Source organism: Hylaeus volcanicus, chromosome 3, assembly GCF_026283585.1.
Source record: "Hylaeus volcanicus isolate JK05 chromosome 3, UHH_iyHylVolc1.0_haploid, whole genome shotgun sequence".
NCBI classification, from domain to species: Eukaryota; Metazoa; Arthropoda; class Insecta; order Hymenoptera; family Colletidae; genus Hylaeus; species Hylaeus volcanicus.
In genome coordinates, this window is record NC_071978.1 from 27303082 (window position 1) to 27326295 (window position 23214).

At 44.7% G+C, this 23214-nt stretch overlaps 1 protein-coding gene and 1 long non-coding RNA gene across 7 annotated transcripts in view; both read right to left on the minus strand.

Moving 5' to 3' along the window:
• LOC128873116 (RNA-binding protein Musashi homolog Rbp6) overlaps positions 1–23214 on the minus strand; it is a 760808-nt gene that overhangs the window by 585829 nt on the left and 151765 nt on the right. The gene's annotated exons all lie outside the window — the stretch shown is intronic.
• LOC128873125 (uncharacterized) overlaps positions 1–23214 on the minus strand; it is a 190623-nt gene that overhangs the window by 65359 nt on the left and 102050 nt on the right. The window contains exon 3 of the long non-coding RNA XR_008456333.1: positions 19240–19286. This is a non-coding gene — a long non-coding RNA (uncharacterized LOC128873125). The remainder of the gene's footprint in view (positions 1–19239; positions 19287–23214) is intronic.

A 23214-nucleotide genomic window follows, 5' to 3' on the forward strand; every position in this document is an offset into this window, starting at 1 on the left:
AGATTATGCCGTTACTAATCAGACTAAGGGAACAGGAATCACTACCATGCACTTGATTTTAAAGTTGGATCGAGGCGGTGATAGCTTTAACGCCGACCCTGAGATGAGGGCAAAGGAGCTGCGCCCGACGTAGGATGCCCTGCTCGTAGATCAGGCCTAAGTATCCTTCGGGAATGCCCCCGGCGAGATTAATCACCGCGACCGCGGGCAGAGGGGATAAAAGAGGCAGAACGAGGTAAAAGGAAGGTGGAACACAGTGGGAGCGTGTGGGAACAGAGGGGCGTATGCCGAAGAGAGACACCTTCGTTGAAAGAAAAGAGACCAATACACAGAAAGAGGCGACCAAAGAGCAGTAAAGTCGCAAAAGCGAGACGAAAAGAGTTGAGAGACAAGGAGGAGAAATTCCAGGGGGACTGGGAGGAAAGAATACAGAATGCAGCTGAAAGGACAGAGACAAGGACAATGATGGAAGAAGAGAGAGGGTCGAGGTGTACCTACGCGCTTCGTACACGGGCGCATAATTCAGGACGGTAGAACGCGGATGAAAACACGAAAGCGACGTCTCCTCCCCTTTCCCAGCCTGGGCCAGCCCATCTTCGGCCAGAACTCGCCGCGAGACCACCTACCAGCGGGTTTCCGCTTTAGGGGAACGCCACCTTGGCGATTTCTGTAATCGAATCGCTTTTCTTGCTTCTCCTTAAAATTCAATGTAGAGGAACTCTTTCCTGAAATATCGACTCTCTATTGGCATTAGGTCTCCGATTCCAAGCTCTTTTTATGTAGTATGATAATAGTCTATGTCTGACTCTTCCAGATGATGTTCCTCCTCGAAAGCCATCAAGTAGCCGGGGTGAAGTGACTAACTAGACGTAGACACGCGCTACCGGTCGGACATCGTCGCTGGGGGTGGAACTCGGGTCTGGGGCACGAGAAGGTGGGACAGTTCCCTCGGCGAAAGAGGAAGGGAGACAGGGGGACAGACAGCGCACGGTAGCGTCGGTGCACGCTCTCCGTGCATTCCACAATCCGGAATACTGCTCGCGCATACATATTTATGCTACATCCCCGGGCGATAATTCAGCGATCATGCGACGTGGTCGTGCACGTCCAACTTGGCCGGCGTCGCGCCGACCCCCTTCGTCCCGTTTCTCGCTCAGCGCGACTTTGACTCCGTCCCCGTGATCTTTCTTTGGCCCGACGCGCCTGAAATTGTTCGAACCCGCGGATCGCCTGGGCGGGCTCCGTTGATTTATTCAATGCTGTCTGGAAAAATAAGGCAGACGTGTCTGTTCGCGTTGCGCCGCGGCGTGAATCGATCGGTCGCGGAAGAGGTATGGAGAAATTTTGTTTGTCGACGGGGTGTTTCGCGAGAGGCGGAAACGCAGAGATGCAGTGGCCGACCGAAGAGAATTTTCGATCGTGATTTTGCGCGACGGTTGCGCGCATATGTGCCTTCTTCCTTGGACCGAACGCTGTGTAGGAAATAATTCAACGCTAGGTGGGGGCGATTAGGGATTTACTTATTTGAAACGGTTTGGTGGGCGAGATATGGAGGGACGGTGATTGCGAGGAAATTTTGGAAGGGAGGGATCGATTAGTGGGAGGGGAACGAATTTTGCTCGCGTAATGGGGTCATTCTATCGTTGATTGGACACCTTTTGGAATAACATGCTGGATTTAGATGGAATTTGGTCTGCAGCGATATTGAGCGAACGTTGGGGGCAATCTCTGAACTGCTGTTAAAACTAGGTTCTTGCGAAATTCGGTGTGGATCGAAAACACTATGTTTCGTAAACCTAGTGTTACTTCATGAATTTTACAAATTTTTAAGGACCCTTTGAGATGGCTTTAAATATCGCCAAAAGTGAAGAGCATCTTCAAAAAGTATTCGACTTGGCATAAGATGCGATAATTTTTGAATGTTCTACAAACAGAAGCATGTAGCGCGTGTTCAGAATCAATTATACTCGCTTCATAAATTTTCTTACGAGATAATTTACATGTTAATATTATATAAATAATACCCTGAACTGATCGTGTCTCAATAAGATTATTGAATAATTCATGAAGCACAGCTAGAACCTTGAACATTATTTGCTACATTCTGGAACTCTTTCATACATAGCTCGCGAAGTCATTCACCAAAGCCTGAGGATATCCACGACTGAAGAATAAATCGTACCGTGGCCACTATCGTAAATACCCGTCAAACCACTCGCAACAAATTTATGACATCCTGAAAACTTCATTTATGAGCTGCAGAAACAGCGTCCCATAATCACCTAATCAATAACCGCCATGATAATAGCTACACCTGAAGTATTTCATATACCAGCGAATCTATCTGTTTAGCTTCTGATGGTTAGTTACGACTCATACCACCGAGACAGTTATTAAATTGACGTACGAGCCTCGTTCCAGAAATGATTGCACATCCTTGTGAGTTGGAAGAGAAAATAGTAGCAGGACTGGTGTGTTCCTCACGCACTTTGTTGATACGTTCGAGATACCAAAGTAGCAATCACGAACCCGAAGAATAACGATCGCCTCGTATTGATACTTAGCGGAAGAGTGAGTTTTCTATTTGTGCTATGGGTGGTTCCATTTTTATCGTCGGAATGCAATCAGCTTCCGACTCTCATTGCAGAATTAATTGCAAAGCCATCCACGTTGAAATAAAAAGGAAACGATGTTGCCGGAATTTAATTTTTCTACTTTCCACGACCTTTTCCGAGCTGAAATAAAAAGAAGGGAAGCAACTATTTAGTTTGTTCCACTTTCCGCGAACATTTTTGAGAAAGGGAGAAAATAGATCACCGGCAGGCACATTGTTGCATTTTGCTCTGGTCGCCCAAGCTAGTAATTATCAGGCATAACAAAAAGGACCATTTCAAGTATTCAACTGAAAAAGAAAGATTCTATTTGGACATTTGGACAGGTATTAATATTATCATCGAGTCAAAATAAAAAGGAAACCCAGTAAGTAGAATTCACTTTGGCCTACCTCGAACGTTTTTGCTAAAAGATAAAATGCAGAGAGAAGAAAAGGCAGAAAGTAGTTGAAAACCAGTTTGTTCTACTTTTCGCGAAACTTTCCTACAAAAAATGAATCTAAACACCAGTAGCTGCATTGTTGCATTTTGCGCACTGTTTTGGAGGATTCGAGACACCGAGCTGGTAATCAGCTGGCATAACAATGAAGATTCCTTCAAGTATTTAACGCAACAATGCACTTTCTTCCAATTTCCACAGTTACCATTTTTGTCATCCGGGTATAATTGTTTCATAATTTTCACTACAGAATTATCTGCAAATTCCTACGAGTTAAACCGAAATTCAGTAACCAGAGTCGAGTTTGCTCTACTTTCCGCGGTATTTTCGTCGCAAACTCTATTCGACGTTTATTTCACCGACACCGAGGGCCTCGGTAATGTATCTTAAAATCGACATCGGCTTTTCTTGCCGTGGTCGAAGACTGTGTTGTAACCGTTACGTGAGAAAGCAGCCGATGCCCCGGTTCCCAGGTCAAAGGTCGCTCGATGCCTACCTCCCGCGGAGGAGGATTCAAGACTGGTTCTTGATTCTGGTTCTGGACGTGCCGTATCCCAACAGTATCCGCTACATATATGAGGTCGTAACTCGATCGTCTGCGAGGCTCTCCTTCGAGGACGGGTTATTATGGTGCCATTCCAGCGAAGATAAAAATTCGCTAACCCCGTTTCTATCGAACCCCCCCCCAAAAAAAAGAAGGAAAGAAACGAAGCGATCCGATCCAAAGATTTACAGTCAGGATTTCAGCTGACACGGTAAAGAAACTTAAATCAGTAGTTGTCGATGAGTCGCGAGAGTCAACGATATTTTTATTCCCCACTTCTTTTTTGTAACGCTCCATTTATTCCAGTTTTACGTTCGTGACGCGGAACAAACCGTATCCGATGAAAAATAAATTTGAAACTTTCTGTGTGCAGACAAACACTGTCAAACAGAAACTATTGAAATCGGATTCAATCGTTCTCACGCCACGAGGTTCCGGCACTTTTTTTTCCCCGATGGACTTCGCCGACGAGTGATCCGAATTGACCCTTAGCTTCTATGGTTACGGCAATTTGAGTCCACGGTTACGTTCTCTGCCCAGTTGGACGGTTAATATTCCATTTTTGTAACGCGACTCTTCGTTCGTTGTTTCCGAGATGAATCTGGTGATTTTCAAAAAAGTTCTGTTTGCAGGGCTCGTATCAGCTTTATCTACATCATTGATATCTGCGTATGTAATACACGATCCCTTATAATTAAACGTGAATCGTTTCAGGAATAAATTTTAAATAAGAAGCTCAGAATGCTCAGTCTAGAGTCACTCTGGCATAATATCCATCTTCAGACAAAAATAGGGTAATATTCAAAGTCTGTGACTTCAACTACACGGGAACCCAAAAAGAAGAAGTTACCAACCAGTCCATTAATTTGATACGACAATAAGAAGCAAAGGAATAATTACAAAATTGTCCTTTATATTCATTTAACCCTATTCATTAATTCGCGACGTCCCCGCGGTTAAGAGTGAAATCACCGTCGATAGACGTACCTCCCAGCGTCGTTTCACATCGAGGGAAACGACTCTTATCGACTGTCCGCATTTTTTCAAGCCGACAGCCTCGTCCCAGAAAAATGATCCGTAACGGGGACACGGACGGGAAAAGAGTGTCATTCACGAGCGGAGTCGAACGGCCGTCGATCGGCGTCGAAGGAGGAAATTGGCAAGCCAGGGCGCAGCGGCGAGTTCAGGCAGGAAATTAAACGAGTCACGTGCTCATAATTATGAACATTCCTCGGACCAGAGGGGAAGGAGAGCGTCTTCGTCGCGTTTCCTCGGGGGAGAGAAAGCTCGAAGCTTTGGTATAATACCGGTAATACTACGAGGAACAAAGTACGGAATTTTATTTATCGAACTGATTCGAGAACCATTACAGCTATTACTCGAATGCATTTCTAAATTTGTTTCCGTGCTTACCTTTTACGATATGTCGAGAGGTAAAATTGCAAAAGTCGCGGGGGCGAGGAGTAATAATAATTGTTGCTTGGCCAGGGCAGGAACGTGAGACGAATATCCCGTCGGAATGCAGCGCCGTGGAACCGCAAAGGCTAATTCGAGCGAGAGGGCGAGCTGTTCCCTGACTTCTACGGGCCGCCATCCTTTCTGCCTCTTCATCTCACGCCGCACCGAATGCCCTCTCATTAGCGCCTCTATTAAGATTTGATTAGTCCTAGGCGCCGCGAAATGCACGTCTCCATTCGCTAAATAACATCCTTCGTTCCGTCGAGCCGTGGCCAGCGCGCGTGCTGACCGAGAGGGAAACGTCCTCCCAGAACGTTATATTACGTTATAGTATTACTATTATAAATAAATAGTAATAGTAATAGTATTGAAAACATAATTGCAAGTGAAAACAGAAACTTATAGTCAAAACGCGTTAGTAAATTGTTATTAAAAGTACGAATCATGAAAACCAACATATGTTACAGAGAAAATTGTACGGAATTGGTTCGGCATTCGACGCTCCAAACGGTATTGGCTGATCACACTACCCTCCCTTTTCCACTCGAGAATTTTTCCCTCTGGGATGCGCCTCGACGCGGAATATTAAAAACTCGAAAAGACCTCGCGGTTTAGGCGCGCATCGGAGCGTCGCACGTTAAATAAATACGCGCAAAGGAAACGTTTCGCCACGGCGAATCAACCGAAGTGGCGTTTTACTGCTTAGGGAAATTTCTGACTCGCTCGTCCGACCGTAAAGCTCTCAATGTTCTTTATACGGTGGTGCACCGGCCGAGAATAAAGAAGCCAAGCCCCGCGAAGTTCGGGGCTCGTCTCTTTTTACGATACCCTGTCTTGCGCAACGAATCACTGGTGACCACGAACGTGTACAGGTAAGATGCGCCTTTACGATTCAACGCTGCGAGACGACAAACGCGGGGACACCGGGTCTTTATTGTCACGCGAGGATTTACCAGACGGACATTTGTAAATCGCTTGCGCGGCTGCCACGGCACGTGGAACTACGGGGAAATGGGCTCCTCTCTCGCATGAACGATACGTGGCTGCGGTTCTTAGAGATGGAATGTTGGCGAAGCAAAGCTGGAGCACGGGCTACGATGCATTTATCGTGGGATGAAAAGTGAAAGTGTAATTGTAAGTGGTATTCGTTTGCGGTTCACCTACATACACGGAAGAAATAAAAATAGAAGCGAACAATTAACGATACTTTTCAGCAAGAAGCAGTGGAAGCAGATGCACCATCGAGATCAAAAACTCGCAACTCATTCGTCATTCGTCAAATGATTCAGCACATTTTTCAAGCTACCAGTTATATACCAAACAGTTATTCACTGATATATGATATTTCTCGTTGTTCGGTAAGTTTCGAAACACCTGTACATTCCCGAACGCGCGTAATTTGATCAACGACCATACACGAAACCCAGTGATCCCGTAACACGAAGGATAGTGCAACCATACTTCAAACTTCAGCGGGCAAGTTAAGTGAGACATCGATCGGCAAATAAATCGCATAATTATCAAGCCTCGATAATTAATGCGTAACGAAATAACGGCGCCGTTTACACGCATTAATCGGCGCAAGCAAATTCGAAACCGGGGAGCAGTTGTTCTGATCGATCCTACCGCCGGCGCGAAATCACAGATAGAGCGGTTCTATCTGTTTATCCGTACGCGTTTAAACTGTATCGGCATCGTAACGCGCCGGACAACGGCATTTATTGCCCCGAAACACAATCGAACGCAATGAAACGGCAATTCCAACGGAGATAGCATCGGTCATCTTTTCTGTGATTTGTTATCCGTGTCCCGAGGTGATTGCGGTCGCGCCTATGATTCCCATTTACGACGTTCCCTTTTTCTGCGATCGGCCACTGGAACGGGGTTTCGTCAGTGCGGAAGTGGCACTGCCGCCGGAAACGGGAGGACCGTTCGAACAGAAACGAGAAACCTGTCGAAACTCCTCTTTCCTGAGCCAAGGTAAATCCGTGGTAAGAAATACTATTCGAGACAGACATCGAAGCTATTCGATGCTATTGTTTTCTATGCATTTTGTTATGTACAGTTATGTAGGTTCCACCGCGAGTTGTGGCACATCATTAATTATATAAATGAATTCTTTTTACGCAGTGACTCCACAGGATCTATACTGCTTATATCTAAATTAAATACGTGAAGCAAATAGATTAAATGAAACTCATCGTAGTCGATCTTCTTTTTGGAGCCTAAAACTTGGGCTATCCTGTACAATTACTATCTTTTACATTTTTTAAACTGAAGTCTCGCGTATCTAAAATTACCGAATTAGTAAACCCTTTGCAAAATACAAGATTCCTGAATGTGACTCATTTTATCATCTAACAAACACTCCACGGCTCGAAGAAAATTCGAAATTGTCACGATAGGGAAGAAAAGAGCGCGAAAAGCGGCCACGAAGTTTCGCGGGCTGTGATTCAAGTCACGGAGTCCCTCACAATGGATCGAGACTGCTCCGTCGCGCCGGATGCGACGGAACCGATCGTGTGCCCCCTAATCCCTCCGCTGAACTCTCCGCGAAACGGCCAACGATTTCCCCTCCGCCTCCGCCGTTCCGCCTCCGCGTTCCCTCGTACCAGTTCCATTCTATACATCGTCGTTGGTGGGTACAGTCGTCTTCCTGATTTATACACTGCCACCGGCAGTAGTCGAGCGGAGGGAGAATCCACAGAGCGAAAGAGGGAGGGGACAGAGGGGAGGGCGTGGGTTGCGCGCACGGGGAGAACGGTTCCATTGTTTAATCGAGACCAGCGAAACGCTGTTCGTCGTCGGTAACCATAAAAACACTATTTTATGCGCGAACACGGGGCCCGTTTGTTCGCCCAGAACTTGCCGTACAGCTTGATCCGTGACGTACGATGGCGAACGACGATAACGAACGGTTCGGTCGAACGTATTCGGAATGCGATAAACAATGAACGGAAAAAGGTCGATCCGGAAAATTGCGAGCAAGGGGCCATCTGGATGCAAATACGTACTTGTGTCACGTAGGGGGTTGATAAGGGCTCGTTTATTAGTACAGAATGTTCGTAAATGACTGAGATATCGTCACAGGTATCGTTGCATGTTTCTACAGAGAAATTTACAAATTCTTACAACTTAGAAATTAATAAACCTAGGGTGCCAACTTTGAATCTCCTATGATTGTTCGTTACCAAAATACGTACCCCGACCGTGACTCACTTTATCATCCAACAAACCACGATCCTTTAATCGCTCTTAACACGGCGGACCACGAGAACGTTTTATTCATCAGAGAGGAGATTTATTTTCGGGAAGCGGATAAACATTCGATTGTTGTCGAGCAATAAAATTTCTGCGCCAATGACTGCTCCGATTAATTCATTTACACTCCTCCCGGCGCAGTTCTCGAGCGCACTCGAAACTTTTATTGCGCTCGCGTCAATGCTGAAATAAATTTTACACGCCATCTGGAATTTAAAAATTCTCCATCGTTTATTAGCGATAGATGGATCGCAGGCGCGGGTTAAAAGCATACGTTTTTATACCGTCCGAAACGAAACATTGGCGTTGCGCTGTCGTTCAGTTCGTGTTCCACGATTTTTCGCTACCTCGGTAACAAAACCTTACCCCGGCGTTCGTGTAAATAACAAACTTTTCAATGAAATTGTACTCGCGTTATCCTAATAACAAGAGATGCAATCGACTGCACTTTATGGGCACACAAAGCGAAAGTAAACATGTTGGATTGAAATTGAATGGAAATGAGAAGAATGAAATTTTAGTCGAACAAAACAAATATTCACAGAATTGCAAGGAGGCAAACGTGTAAGAAAAACAGTCCTATCGAAGAAATAAAATTTCGATGACGTGGGCTCGTGGTTTATCACTCACAGTTTCTTACGCCACGATGGGTAAATGTTTCTATTAAAATCTACATTTTTCAGGAGAGCATAAGAAATGGTATTTTAAAGGGTTACCCAAATTAAATAAAGTGTAATTAAAAATAATAGCGGGGTATCCTGTTACATGAATTCCACAGCAGTCAGATGAGTCAGACCCCCAACAGCCACCATCCCAACAAGAACGTGCACCAGCCTCGATCACGAAGCACACCGCGTCAACGCTCCCGACAACCTAAGCTCACGTTCGCCTGTGGAGGAACCAGGTATCCCCTAATTTCTTTCAGCGTCGATCCATCGAAAGGACGCCGCCGGATTCCACGGTCCCGGGCAGCGCGAAGAACGACAGACCGCGTCTCCTCTTTATCACTCGGTTCCTTTCCCGTCTCTCTGTTCCTCCACGGCCAGGTCCACCCGCCCTCTTCCTGTTCGTCTCCCCTTGGCTACCACGCCAAAGGGGGAAACCGCGACGGACCTGTTGCGGGGAGCACGTCGTAACTCTTGCGGTGAATGCCCATACACGTGCACACCGACGCGAAATCACGCCGCGGCGCTCACCTAAACGCGTACCCGCGGAGATACAACGCGAAACGACGGGACCGAGACAAAGAGAGACCCAGGGGTTAGAGAGTCCCACGGATTGAGAGACCCAGAAGTGCGAGGGTGCGGAGTGGAAGAGCGAGAGACAACGAGGCGGAGCGCAGAGGAACGGAAATCGAGGCGCAGCTCAGGATGAAACACGTACGCGTCGCGGTCGCCTGAGTGTGTATCTCGGTGTTGCAGCTATACAAGCTGAACCAGAGGCAGATCCGCGAGACAATGGGAACCACGGCGTGCGAGCCGAGTAACAGTAACGGGAGTTAGCGCTGGTAATTACGACGCTGCGTTCTCCGGGAGCTAAAGATGACAACGGAATAGTCATAGCTAGGGCGAACGAGGATTTGAGAGACACCGGGAATGGGAGGGACCCGGGTGCGGGGCTTGAAAGACTCCGGGGGGAACGATACCGACGCGATAATCACGTTCGTCAGTCGGCCACCCTAGTTTCGGGGACCCCGGAACTCTGCGCGACTCGAGGACGAGACTGATTCTCCCCTGCGATCCGGGTCACGCGTCGAGCTACGCTCTGATACGACGGGGGAAGGAGGGAGTCGATTAGAGTGATTATTTTTCAGCGTTCGAGGTGTAGACTGGATCTCGCGTGATAGATTGGGATGTTGTGTTCGTTTTACGTAAGGGTCGTTTCACAAAAAGCTGCGAAAAAACGATTTTAAAGGGGTGTTGTTTCCTTCCGGATTGAACAGCATTTGTTCTAAGAGTTACGCGTAACAGGAGGGTCCTATTAAGCGGAAAGGAAAAACGATAAACAAAATGTACGAGACGAGTTCCCAGTCCCGTTGCATTTGCGAAATATTGAGGCATAAGTGAAGCGGGGAAAAGGAGCTTGAGATTTTCAATGTTCGCAAAGACGAGGAGGATGATTCGGTTTCGTCTGGTTTCGGGGAAGAAAGGGCGGTCTATTTCCGAGGGGGATCGAGTTTTCCGAGTTTGAATTTTCGACGCATGCAAATCTTATTTTGAGAAGAATGCGATTGAAGTTCCGAATACGTTTTAAAAGAACGTTTCGGCATTCAAGAATGGGGGGTGTTCGGTTGAGGAAGCGAACTGGTAACATCGAAGCATCGAAGCGTTTAAGCTAGAATTCTTTACCCTCAATTTACAAGATTTAGTAGTTCTAAATAAATGTTCTGAATTCTTAAAACTATTACACTAACTCTGATCGAAAGATTGTTCAATTCGGAATTAAATCAAAGCCAATCAAAATTATTCTGTAAAACTTAATATTATCAGAATTTACCAATCGTGATTTATGAAACAACGAAAGCCCGAATACGATCGTTTCAAAGAGAAAGAACGGTCAACGTTGTATTTTACTCGCAGGAAATCATGGCCCATTCAAAGGGTAACAAAGAAAATCGAATAACAAAGCACGCACTAGTTAAATGGAAACAATACGGTATTCCCAAAACCGGCGCCTCTCTGCTCTGGAAAGTGCAAATAGTACTATTTTTCCATCCCTCACCGTGACAATCGTTTAAAGAGCAAAAGGGAATACGCCAGTTAACGAGCGAAAACAGTTATGGGACACTGGTCGCTGGAACTTTACAACTTACAATCGGAATGTTACGCGACTGACCTTTTAGAGCGAACATGGAAATTCAACTCTGCGCGCCCAACGATGCCCGCTATTGGCTCTGAACAAATAATGAAGAGCCATAACCGAGGTTGCTGGTAACGATAACGATGAAATTCAGGTTATCGATATTCGTCGATGAGCTCAATTTAATTTGACCACTGTCAGGGAGAGATTCGTTTCATTTGTGAAATTGTAAACAAGTCAAGTAAATGCTCGACCAAATTATACTCTCCATTACGAAGATCAGAAACGCTAGACTGACTCATTTTATTTCAACTCTAAGGAGTTTATTTTTAGATGGAGATACATCCCTATTTAAAGAACCCAACTACTGTTCGATAACAGCATGTAAAAACATAACCAAGCCCCGATTCCATGACTACGCAGAGAAAAGCGAAAGCAATCGATGCATGCAAAATAATAACATGCAAAGATGTGCAACAGCACGTAACGATGCTAGATTCGCATGACTATCGAGATACCATTTAACGTGAACGTCGAAAAGAGAATCCAATGTTAATGTAATTGTCCTGCCAGCACTATAAGTGTTTGACAGATGTAAAAAGCGATAGTCCCCTACGGCTGTAATCATGACAAAGCACGCAATTACGTCAAAATTAATCCTCGCTTCCAGCTTCTCGGGGAACGTGTACGTACGTTACATGTTCAGGATTCGATGCGGCGATAAACTTGCCAGCGACGTAGCTCTGTGTCTGATCATTATCGAAATCCTCGCTAGGTCGAGTGCGTGACATTCACCCCTGTAAAATTAATCGATGGAAATTACGCGAACGCTGACGGTTCAATTGTCAGACGTACATGTAAGCACAGGAGCTTATCTCCATCTGCCACGTTCGCTTCCGTCGACATTAATTTACTCTTGCTTTTATTTGTAACGTCATCGCTCGAAAAAAATTCACTGGCGAGGTCTCTATTCTGTCTCTTATTCTATCTCTTAAAGTTTAAATCCACGAGTCTATAGACGATGCGAGAACATGGAAAAACGATTAATAAAAACATTCATTCTAGCTTCGAAAAGTAGAAGTTAATGAAATGTTTAAAATCATACATGCGAAAGACGATACTTGAGGAGGAAACTTCAGCAAGTAATTGACGTAACGAAAGTCGACAATTACGAGAGCAGACTCGTTGCCGGAGCGTTCGAGTAGAGTTCACGGAACAGGTTAATTACCATAGAAATGGAAACGAAATAATGGAGTGAAGAATACGGAAGTCGTTTTCTAGGCACACGTGTGTCTAAATTGCTAAACCGCTAACTAGGAATTAAACGTCCACCCGCTCTATTAAATTAGTTGGCTGGGATAAGTAAAATATAATATGTATTCATGCAGTTACATTAAATTATTCTAATTAACGTTACCGAAATCCTCTAAAAATGTAATTTTCATGTAAGTAACTTTAAGGGATTAGCCAGGATATGCATAATTTTGAGTGGGAAAAATGTGGGAGAAATTCTATGTTAATACCAGAGATGGTGTTTCCACGAAACATTGTATTATTATCTAACATTGGAGAAACGTGACGATCAAGTTTAATTTCCCTCCGGAAAATCCCTCTTAGAGCGTGGTCGCGTAACGATCGAGGCCAACTGCGGCTCGAACAGCTTGCACTGGCACACACAGGATGTCGCCCCACTAAACGGTGGTCTGACCGAAATGAAGAAACCTCTAATAATTAATAAAGGATCGAATAATCTTGGTGAAAACTGAAGCTTCATGGGTGAACTTCGATGGCTCAGCTTTGGAGCTTTATAGATTTGAAGACTCGCTATACATCACAAGATAGTCTTTGGAACTTTGAACTTTCACAATTAAAGCTCGAGTCTACTTAAGCTTAAGATTGAGTAAAAGTTACAAGGACTCAAGCTTTAAACACGATACATGGGGATACTTAAGGAAGATGAGGTCTTTAAGAGTGAGCCTTAATGTTTCAAGGAAATAAGTGTAAATATTCAACCTTCAAGATTGAGCTTGAAAGCTTCGAAGACTCGAGCTTTACGCGTCACTGCCTCGATACTTGCACGCAAACCTCGTCCATCTAATAGTGCTGACAAGTGGAAGTGATGGCCACTTAGAGTAGCAACAAGTGAAATTGGAAGTGGGAGTCTTCCGTTTGAGAGAAAAACATATCGTCAGAGAGAAACTAACGTTTGCACGAGAGGTGAAGCATGGGCCAGAGGCTAAACCTTATTTGAATAACGATTAACGATTACCATTGCCGTATAATCGTGTCAACGATTAATTATTACGATTGCTGCGTAACCGATAACTGTGATTAATGAGTAGCACAAACAATCAAAGCGAATGGCGATCGTCGAACGCGATCAACTCTTATCGTTAATCGCTGGAACGATTACACTTTCGGTTACGATTGAATCGATAGATTAATAATGCCAATGAAAATATTTATAATACACGAAATATGTGTATTTGTTAAACAACTAAATCGGTGTATGAATTATATCTGATATAGAGATGCATGAGTTATTAAATCGATGCAAGAGTAAATATTTATAGTAAATAATTGGTACAATTTGTGACAGATAACAATAATAAAAATGGCTTTAAAATAGAAATTAATAGAGACAGATGAAAGTGTGCACTCCCTTATACAGTATCACTCACTGCTTTTAATAACCCACTTCACTTACAAACTTTGTTTCTAATAACGAATTAATCTCAGTAACAATAAATAGATTGACAGTTATTTATATCATTTTATCAACGAATTGGCAAGGCAATCGGACAATAATTAGCCGCAGTCCAACTCCGACCGCAAACTGGGGATATATTGTGTAAATGGCGCGCTCTATCGAGCCGGTCGCGTCGATAATTGCACGAATCACGATACTTGTACGAATTTTCAGCCCGGCTTTCCCGCGGCAATCGAAGTTTCACCGTAATTGGAAGTCTGGCTCTTCGGGCCAAGCAAACAATAAAAGTTGAGGTCGGATAGGGCGTACAAGCATCAGCACTGACGTCTAGTGTCCGTGGCTACACGCTCGTAAATCCTGCCTGAAATAGGCCGCCATGCGTGAAACATTTTGTTCCTTTGCGGAGGCTATGATGCGTAAACCTCGTTAATGCCAAAGCATCTCATTGTGCCTCGCGCGACCGCGAACTGTGTCAATTCGATTCCATTGAATACAAACTGTTCAAAGGATGACACCTGTTTCTTGACGAACGTCCGCATTCCCCGTCTTTCTCTCTTTCTGTTTGCCGCTACCGCTTCGCAAGATTTCTAGGGGTTCTCTGTCGCAACGAATTCCGATAGCAACGAACTACTTACCACCGGAACAATGAACCTCTGAGTCTAGGTTATACGGCGTACCCACTTTTTCCAAACCATTTTCCTCTTTATGCAAAGTACGTATTTCTCATGAATATTTTGTCTATATTCCGCAGCTATAGCATTGCATCTTCGACAGTTGAAAAAATTAAAATTCTCGCGACGGTGGGTTACCAGAGATGGCGGGATAGCTGCACGTTGGGAATTCAGAAAAAGTCGAGCGACGAGATACGCGGTTCAGCGGAGCCCCATTATGTAATTGCCGAGGATGTAGGGTAAGTGTGCATTTGAGTCAATTGGCAGGGCCGAGCGTGCCTATTTAGTTACACCGCGGCGTGCGCGTGTGTGGATGTGTGCATTCGTCCGTGCATAGATGCATTTACGTGCACCGGGCTGCGTCACAAGCCAGGACCACGTGTGCGCTTTGCTCGCTGTTGCGCAACCTTCGGCACAAGGTTGAGCGCGATAGCGTCTGCCTCGTTTTTCTTGTACCGCCCGCTAGCGAGTAAGAAAGTGCGCACGCGTGCGAGCGAGTCGCGAGTGAAACTTCCATGGAGTCGCAACAGAGACGAGCAAGCTTCTTATCGAGGTTGAGTAACGAATAAAGAATCATTTTTGTCGCGTTTTTATTTGATTTCAAAGTATAAAGAATGAAGTTTCACAGAAGTGAAAAAGAATGAAAGGAATATTAATTTTGAGTCGTTTTAACATGTACATCTTTTTTAAATATTTTATGAGACACGTATACATATATGCATTAAATGTGAAGTCGTTTTTAGTGTTTCTCCAATTCCAGGAGGGCTTGTATATACGTGGAAATGACCGCAGAGACTTGTTGATGCAATTTCTTGGCAGTCATGCTAATAGTTTCCGCGTCTACTCGAAAATTGCCAAGTAATGGCTGCTATAATTCAAGTGGTTCTACCCCAGAGAATGATGATTTCTACAGCCATACTAATTCAGATTTTCTCTTAATTCTACAATGCAGAATACTTCGATAAATTTGTCAACACTCTCATTCGATATAATAGAATCTGTCCAAGTCAGTCGAAGTTTGAAATTCTTCATGTAGACTAGATGTTACTTTCCAGCATACGCCACTTGATATCCTCAAAAATAGCACAGTAACCTGATCAGCAAAAATCTCTCCTTTATCATGCGACACATTGTGGCGGGTGTATAAGCAAACCTGTTTGCTCGATTAAAAGTCACAGTTTGCTTTAGGACGCTCAGGTAGCTCAGCAAGGTGTGTGGTTTGAACATTCTCCTGATAGAAGGTGCTATCATCAACAACAACGAAGTGTGTGCTTTCGAAAGGTACACTTACGATAGATTCACGTCATTCTGTGTCATCTCGCATTTTTCCTGGAGAATCAAAAAAGATCGTTCGAAGATCAGTCACAACAATTCCACACGAAGTTCGCTAAGCGGGTTTTCCTTTCCCCCACCATTCGATTCGACAGGCCAGGTCAACGTTTCGCTCGAGTCCGAAAAATATAAACAGGAGGCGATTCGTTTTCTTGGACCCGATGCTAAAACTCTCTCCAGAAGCGAGGGATTACTGTAACTCGACGTTCGTCGAGGAGAATCGCACGGGCGATAAAACAACGCAATCTCGAACAAGTACGGTTGTCCTTTTTCTAGTTCTTCTGCGCGTTTCCAGCTGGCTCGTGAAAAAGACTTTTACGTTCGGGCAGGTGGCTCAACGAAGCGTACCATCGACGGGGAACACGACGCTGCGATACCGCAGTGCGACGCCTCGAACTTAGCCAGAACAAGAGGGACTCGCTTAACGATTCCGTCGTTCCCAGAGGATGCTTAGCATGCGGTAAGACTTAATAAATCGCTCAATTTTACGATCAATTAAGCACGTCGCCGTAACCAGTGCCGGTGCATTGTTTCGTGAAACTCTTCCAGTGAATACAAAGCAGTCGGCACGGGATCCACGGAGATAACTCCGTTCTATGGTACCAAAGTGACATGCAATAACTGTTGGCTAACCGCCATTTCATTTCCTCCCTCTCCCTCGAACCCCCGCCTAGGTTTCCCGCTTGCCACCTTTTTCCCTGGTCTCGTTGGAACTTGCCTAATCACTTTATCGAATGGCTTTCATGAAAAGGTTCCTGCAGGACGGAAAAACCCCGCTGGATCATCGCCCTACGGTAGCGCATTATATCACCGACGACGACCGTCGCTGTCAGAAACGGCCGACCTTTCCTCGCGAATGGAATACAAAAAGGAAGGAAGTTTTTCCTAGGGAGGAGCGGGAATCGTATCTGCCCCTGGCCGAAAGCCCGGGCTCCCTCGAAAACACTTCCAGTTAAGGTAATCTCTCAGTTAAATTATCTCGTGTGCCCTCTGTGATATTTACCGTTCGGATACGTTACGAAATTTCCGAAAAATATTCTGTGTAAATTTGTCCGCATGAAATTCGTATAAACATCGAAAGAACTTTTTCCACGCGTTTCATTCGCTTTAGGACAAGGAGTAACTCTATTTCGAGTACTGCGAGTTTCGTTCCCAAGTCTGTATATTCTTAAAGCTAACGAGAGGTACGGGGAACAGAAGGTATGCTGTTCGATTTGGCAAAACCGTCGAAGCTCGAAATTGAGCACGGTTCGTTTGAATTTGGCATGGAGAACCGAGCTCTCGAAAATACGATTTCAATGAGCCCGTTGATCGTTGCTACTTGAATGCGGCAGTAGTACGCACGAGTAAGTAGAATCGAGTCTACTTCCGCGATGTAAAAGTTTATTTCCATTGTACAGCAACGGCTCGATACGTAGACGCGGAGTACGCTAGTGCAGGTTGATTTATTTAATCTCCCTCGCGACCAATTTTCGTGCACCGTAGTATGAAGATTCATAGCTCTACAATTCATTTTATTACCAAGCGAGAATAACCCTTGGCGAACAATTTTATTTACGATTTGAACATGCATCCGGTTCCTTCCACGCGAAAGATGTAAGTCAGTCACTTAATCTGCAAAAGACAGGCTACAAAAATAACATGATCGTCGTCCTAAACACCCTACACGCCCAAAGAATTTGAACCCTGTCGATCACCAATCGCGCTCACCCTTCGTGCACGAACGCCAAGTGCGCGCAACCCCCGAACAACCCCTCGACTCGCAATTTCATCGAGCTTCCTTTTCACGAAGCTCGTCAAATTTTTTTTTTTTTTTTTTTTTTTTTAACCATTTTGTTTCGATCCCCTCGCGACGTCAAAGTAACAACAAGGGTGACACTTCGCGTTCCGATCAGTTCCGCAGCAGAGACGATCAGCTTTGAGTTTCGATTCGAACGGCTCGCGGGTTCGAAATTCCACGATAACGAAATTCCCCGCCAGCGTGCGGCGGCCAGCGACGTACTTTATTGGCCGTCATATCTGTTGTCGACAGAGACAGGCTTTCGAACGATTAATTATAAACAACCAGCCGCAACAATGGCTTCGCGTAATTAAAGCGAGCGGTCGTTTCCTTCTCCCCCTGTAACCGCGCCGCAAACCTTCCCGTCCGACCACCGTCGCTCCTACCGATGTCAAAGCGGACCGTTGTCAATCCACCGCCGCCCATCCCCCACCCCCGCGCTTTTGATCTATCTGGGATCCCCTGGTGGAAGAAGGATACGAAAAAGCGCGCGGACACTGTCGATTAGATTGCTACCGTTTGGTTTCTCCAGCTTCTGTGACGAATACCGTAAACTGAGGGACGTAGAGGTGTTTGAAAGGGGTTAGTTTTGAGGGTAAGAAAAATTTATCTTAGGTCGACCGTGTGTTTGGATAATACTAGAAATTTTGTATTCTTTTCTTCTTTCAGTATTTATTTATACCCCTGGAGAAGATTGGACGCGAACAACTGAAATGTTCAGTTTCTTATAAATAAATTGCGTTTCGTGCATGTTACTTCATAGTAAAGAAAATTTCATTTTATATCCATTTATTTTATTTTATTTCATCTGATATTTGAATTTTATATTTTTTGTGCGTTGTGACGTTTTCAATTTTTTGTATTATGATGGAATCCTTACGCAAGAAACTATAAAAATATAATAATTAATTCCGTTCATATTGCAATAAGTTGACGCTAATGTTTATTCCCAACGAACCACTAAGATTACGTTCCAATATTCTGATCCCCGATCCTGATAATTCCATAACGAATACCGCAATAAAGAAAGTGGAATTCCAAAAGTTTCTCGCGGCAATTTAAGTTTCACCAACGAACTAGTAACTCTCCATCAAATTGCTACAACGATCCAGATACTGAATTATCTCGAACAGCAAATTCGAAATCACAAATTAGATCTGAAATTAATTGCACCTTGAGATCCGATCTTAATGCTCGCCAAAGTCAATTAGCAGAGGATCAAAACCACAATTAACAACGCCGACGACGTCGCCAAGTGGAATTAAGTTCGTTCGAAATGGCGTTTGTTAACATCTTTTTCCATTTAAACGTTTCCTTTTAGAACGCGTTAACTCCTAGTTACGCTGGCCGTGACGTAACGGAGTACTCGTTAGAATTGCTCGTTTCGAAAGAATCCGGCTGGCAGGATGAGGTATTCGCGAGAAAACTATGCTCGAATGAATGAAACTGTAGCATTTACCAAGGTTAGTGGATCGTTGACGTAACTAACCAGCATAAAATTATAGCTTCATGGTTGACGCGGAGTGTCTTGCGCTAGTATCTTTTTTCACTTTCGTTTCGCGCATGTTACTTCATAGTAAAGAAAATTTGAACCGTTGACCAGGTGAGAGAGCAAAATTATTTCGGTACTCACCATTTGTGTAATTAAATTAGAAGCTCTTAAGTCTCCCTCTCTCTTACCTGAAACAGAAACAATAAAATTTCGTTATTTGGTGGTTCGTCGATCCCTTTAAATTGCGAGGAGAAAACAAAAGAGCAAAGAGGATATTCCAACTCCGTAAAACGGTGTTTCGCGCAACACTGGCCGAACGCGGCAGAATGTAGTTGAAATTAATTCTTCCCCTGTACAATCGAATAGCATGCACTCACCCGTAACTCAGTTGCGCAAGGCCAGCGGTAATTTAACGTCGGAACATGAAAGAACACGGAATAGTTAAACAGCGGGCGTCTCTGCAGAGTCTATGCGTAGCCGCAAACAGTCGCGAAAGTTAAAACGACTTTTGACCGGACGCAGTTGCATATTCCACCATAAAAGTCTCGTTAAGGGAGAGAACAGCGGAGGGGGACTTGTAAGATTAACCATTCCGTAGAGCACGTTTGGAGCGGTTTGTTCCGCCAAATGGAACGCACTCTCTTAATGGTTTCGCTCGTATAACTGCTTGAGAAATTGTTTATCGCGTGGAGAAGGGTCTCCGTTTGATTTATCGACAAATTTCTGTGATCGTAGAAAAGTCAAAATGCATCCAACGCTTTCAAGGTACGAGATAATTCGAATTCGAACGCTATTGAGATCTTCAATTTATTTAAATGACGTATTCAGTAACAATTTGGTAGAAGCGTTATATCTAACTAGCAAACACTATTAAATAACTATTCGTAATATATTGATGTCACTTTTAAAATTCTAATTAGAGATGCACATTTTATCTAACTTTGTCTCTGGTTCCTTAAAACAGAAAGATCTTCTTTTCTCTGCATTTTTAACAATTTACTCACAGCACTCGAGAAAACCGGAACTCTCGATTTTTATGACCGACCCCTGTGGCCTTACAGAAATTCTTAACGGGACGGCACGCTCGTTAACGTCAATACGTATGACCATTCAATATCTTCGCGCCCCTCGCGTAAGTAAATCAGACGTCGCACCGATGCTGCGCGAGGGAACTCTTGTATCACAGCAGGCTCTTTTCTTAACTCGTTCGCCAATGCCAGTAACAAATCAGATACATATCTTAACATATTGGTTACACTTTCATTACTTTCGACGCGGGGTAATACGATTTTGCGATCTTACTACAAATTGGATTCCGTGTTACGTCAACTCGATCGAGTTCCAGTGAATAAGACTGTAATTATATGCGCAAAAAAGTACACGTGTGTGCCACGAAATATACTCGCGAGATAAAATGGAAAAGTGTGTCTCAGAAGTGCAGCTTCATGATTATTAATGCGTTAATCATCTTGGGTAGGAATGCAGGTAAAGATAAGTGGCTTATCAAAAGTGTACGATCAAATCAAGGCTATCTGATTCGTCATGCTACGTTCGGATACACCTTCATTAGGATTCTCCAAACCGATCGCTAACAGAGAGATAAGCGAGACACGTAGCTTTGTCAAGAAGTTGTCTGCGATAATAACCAATTAGTCGATAACGAGCCTATTTCACCAATCCTGCTAGATCACAAGCGAATCAAAATCAACCTCTGACACGTTCACTATCGTCTATAACAAAGGGATATCCATTACACGTTCGCAGTATCTATTTGTTGGCATTTGTACGTGAACTTCATCGATTATAAACGGTATGTTATCAACTCCGGCCTATCAGCTTAACTGGACTATTTTAAGCAATCAGATACGATAAACGTTATTTTTTACTACGCTATAAGAAAGCAATAATGAAATTTGATGCTACAAATACAGATTTTGCGTTTCATACTAAAATTGGTTTATTTGAAAATATCTATACCGAAGAAATATTTATATATATTTACCAAAATAAATCTGGATCAGTTATATGATCGCTTTCGTTGATTAACACCTGTTCCCATTTAGTAGACAATTTAAATATTGCTACCTGCAGGGTGAAAGGTATTCACGAATCAACCCAATCAATCCTCTTTAAAGAATTCTTCGCATCGAGTGGCATCGATTTCGCCTAGTTCTATCCATTCGTTTCAATGGAGAGAGCGAACGTTCCCGCCAACAAAATTCCCATTTATACCCCGAGTTCCCGCGTCATTTCGAAGAAATTGTCCGACTTCCCGTCGCTGCCTCCGGCCACGGGGAATTCCGTCGGAGAATCTCGCAGCGATCCCCCAGGTTGAACATATCGAATCGTTCCTCAGAGCACCGTGAAATGACGCAATCTCATCGTCTGGCGTGAGCGCGAGCGGGGAACACCTGCGGTAGGCGCGTACGTATGCAAATCAGCCAGGTATGTATACCTGCACAGGCGGCCACATCAGGCACCAATCTAACCCTCTCGCGCGTCGCGTATGCAAACATACGCGCCACCGGTGCCGCGAGCCCGCGTACGTGTGCCTCGACCGATCTGACAAATTGCAACGTCATTACTGCCAATTTGTTTACACGCCACCGGATAGCCGGCAACACGAGCCAGACACCTCGTGCCCGAGCACCTTAGTAGCTCTCCACGAGGATTCCCGAGTATTTATTAGGCGCATAAGTCAGCCTGATCGCGGCACCGATCGTACCACTTCGGCTCCAGCCGATCTCCGTGAAAGTTCCACGACTAATCTCCGACAAATGCGAATCTAACCTTTAGCGCGGTGTACCTGGATTGAAAAAAAGAAACGTTTCTTTCTTGCTACGAAACAGCTCGTGATTATCCTTGCGGTTCTCGGGGGCTTCGTGACTTCAGCGGTCGGTATCCGGACACAGGGGGGCAGGATTCTCGAGGATATACTTGGAGAGCCGCGGAGACTTTGGGTTGTTTCATACTTGGCCAGATTTAACACATTCGAAGTCATTGCAATTTCCAAAAATGTCCAAAAATACCACGCTTAATATTCCACTCTAAAATACCTATCATTTTTTAACTCAAAATTAACTTTGCACCAAGTCAGCCTGTTTCGAAAAAGGAGCAAATAATTGCTGCATTTAGCGCGAACGGGTCGACCAGCACGCTCCCCCTCCGTCAGCCTTTTTTTTACCGAGCAGCTCCGCCAAAGTTCCCAGTCAGAGGGGATGAAAACGCCCCGAAGGTTTCGATGGAGGCGCGAGGTGGTGTATCAAATTAATCTTCGTCGAAGCACGGAGCTTGATAATCCATTTAATCGGCAATATCGAGGGAAAGAGAGGCGGTTTCAGCGAAAAAGCGACAGAGGCGTCGAATGTGCACACGCGTCTGAGAAGCTTCGGATGGCGCACTTTCGCACAGGCAAACCCGTCGAATCGAAATTCAAGCGACGAAAAAAAACGACGGGGTGTTTGCAGGCATCGTCGCCACCCCATCTCCTGTCTCTACCCATTCAATTACAAAGTGATCAACGTCCAGCCCCTCGGCAACACGGTTAACGACTCCAGATGGAGAGCTTTGTACGGCTTCTCGCAGTTTCCATTCGCGCCTCGCGCGGCACCCGTTCACGCTCGCGAGCGCGCGCACGCTTGTTTCACGATAACGCGCGAACCCGTTACCCCGGTTTCTTTGAAACCTTTTTCTGCTCGATCGGGACCGCCTCGCGTTATCCGAATTGAATGGAGAAACGCGATTACCGGTCTCTGTGCGCGTATCCCGTCCACGGTGGTGAGAAGTTCTTTACGCAGTTTAAATATTTGCATTGCGTGCAATTAAAAGGATTCAATGGAGGACTCTTCCTTTGCTCGCGACGGTCGTCGAAAGTGGATGGAAAGTTGGTCTTTGGACCAACGAACGGTAGCATTTTTTATCGGTGGTGAGTTAACGTATTCGTACTTACTAACGACGTGATAATATAGTTTATTTAGTTAGCAATATTTATAACCAAATTTGTACCAGCCGCCCTTAGGACGCCGAAACACCCCCTCGAATCCTGCGACGACAGCCGAAGAGAAATAAGAAGAGACTCGCGGAAAGAAACAAGAAAGAAAAGAGGGTGGCCGCGAT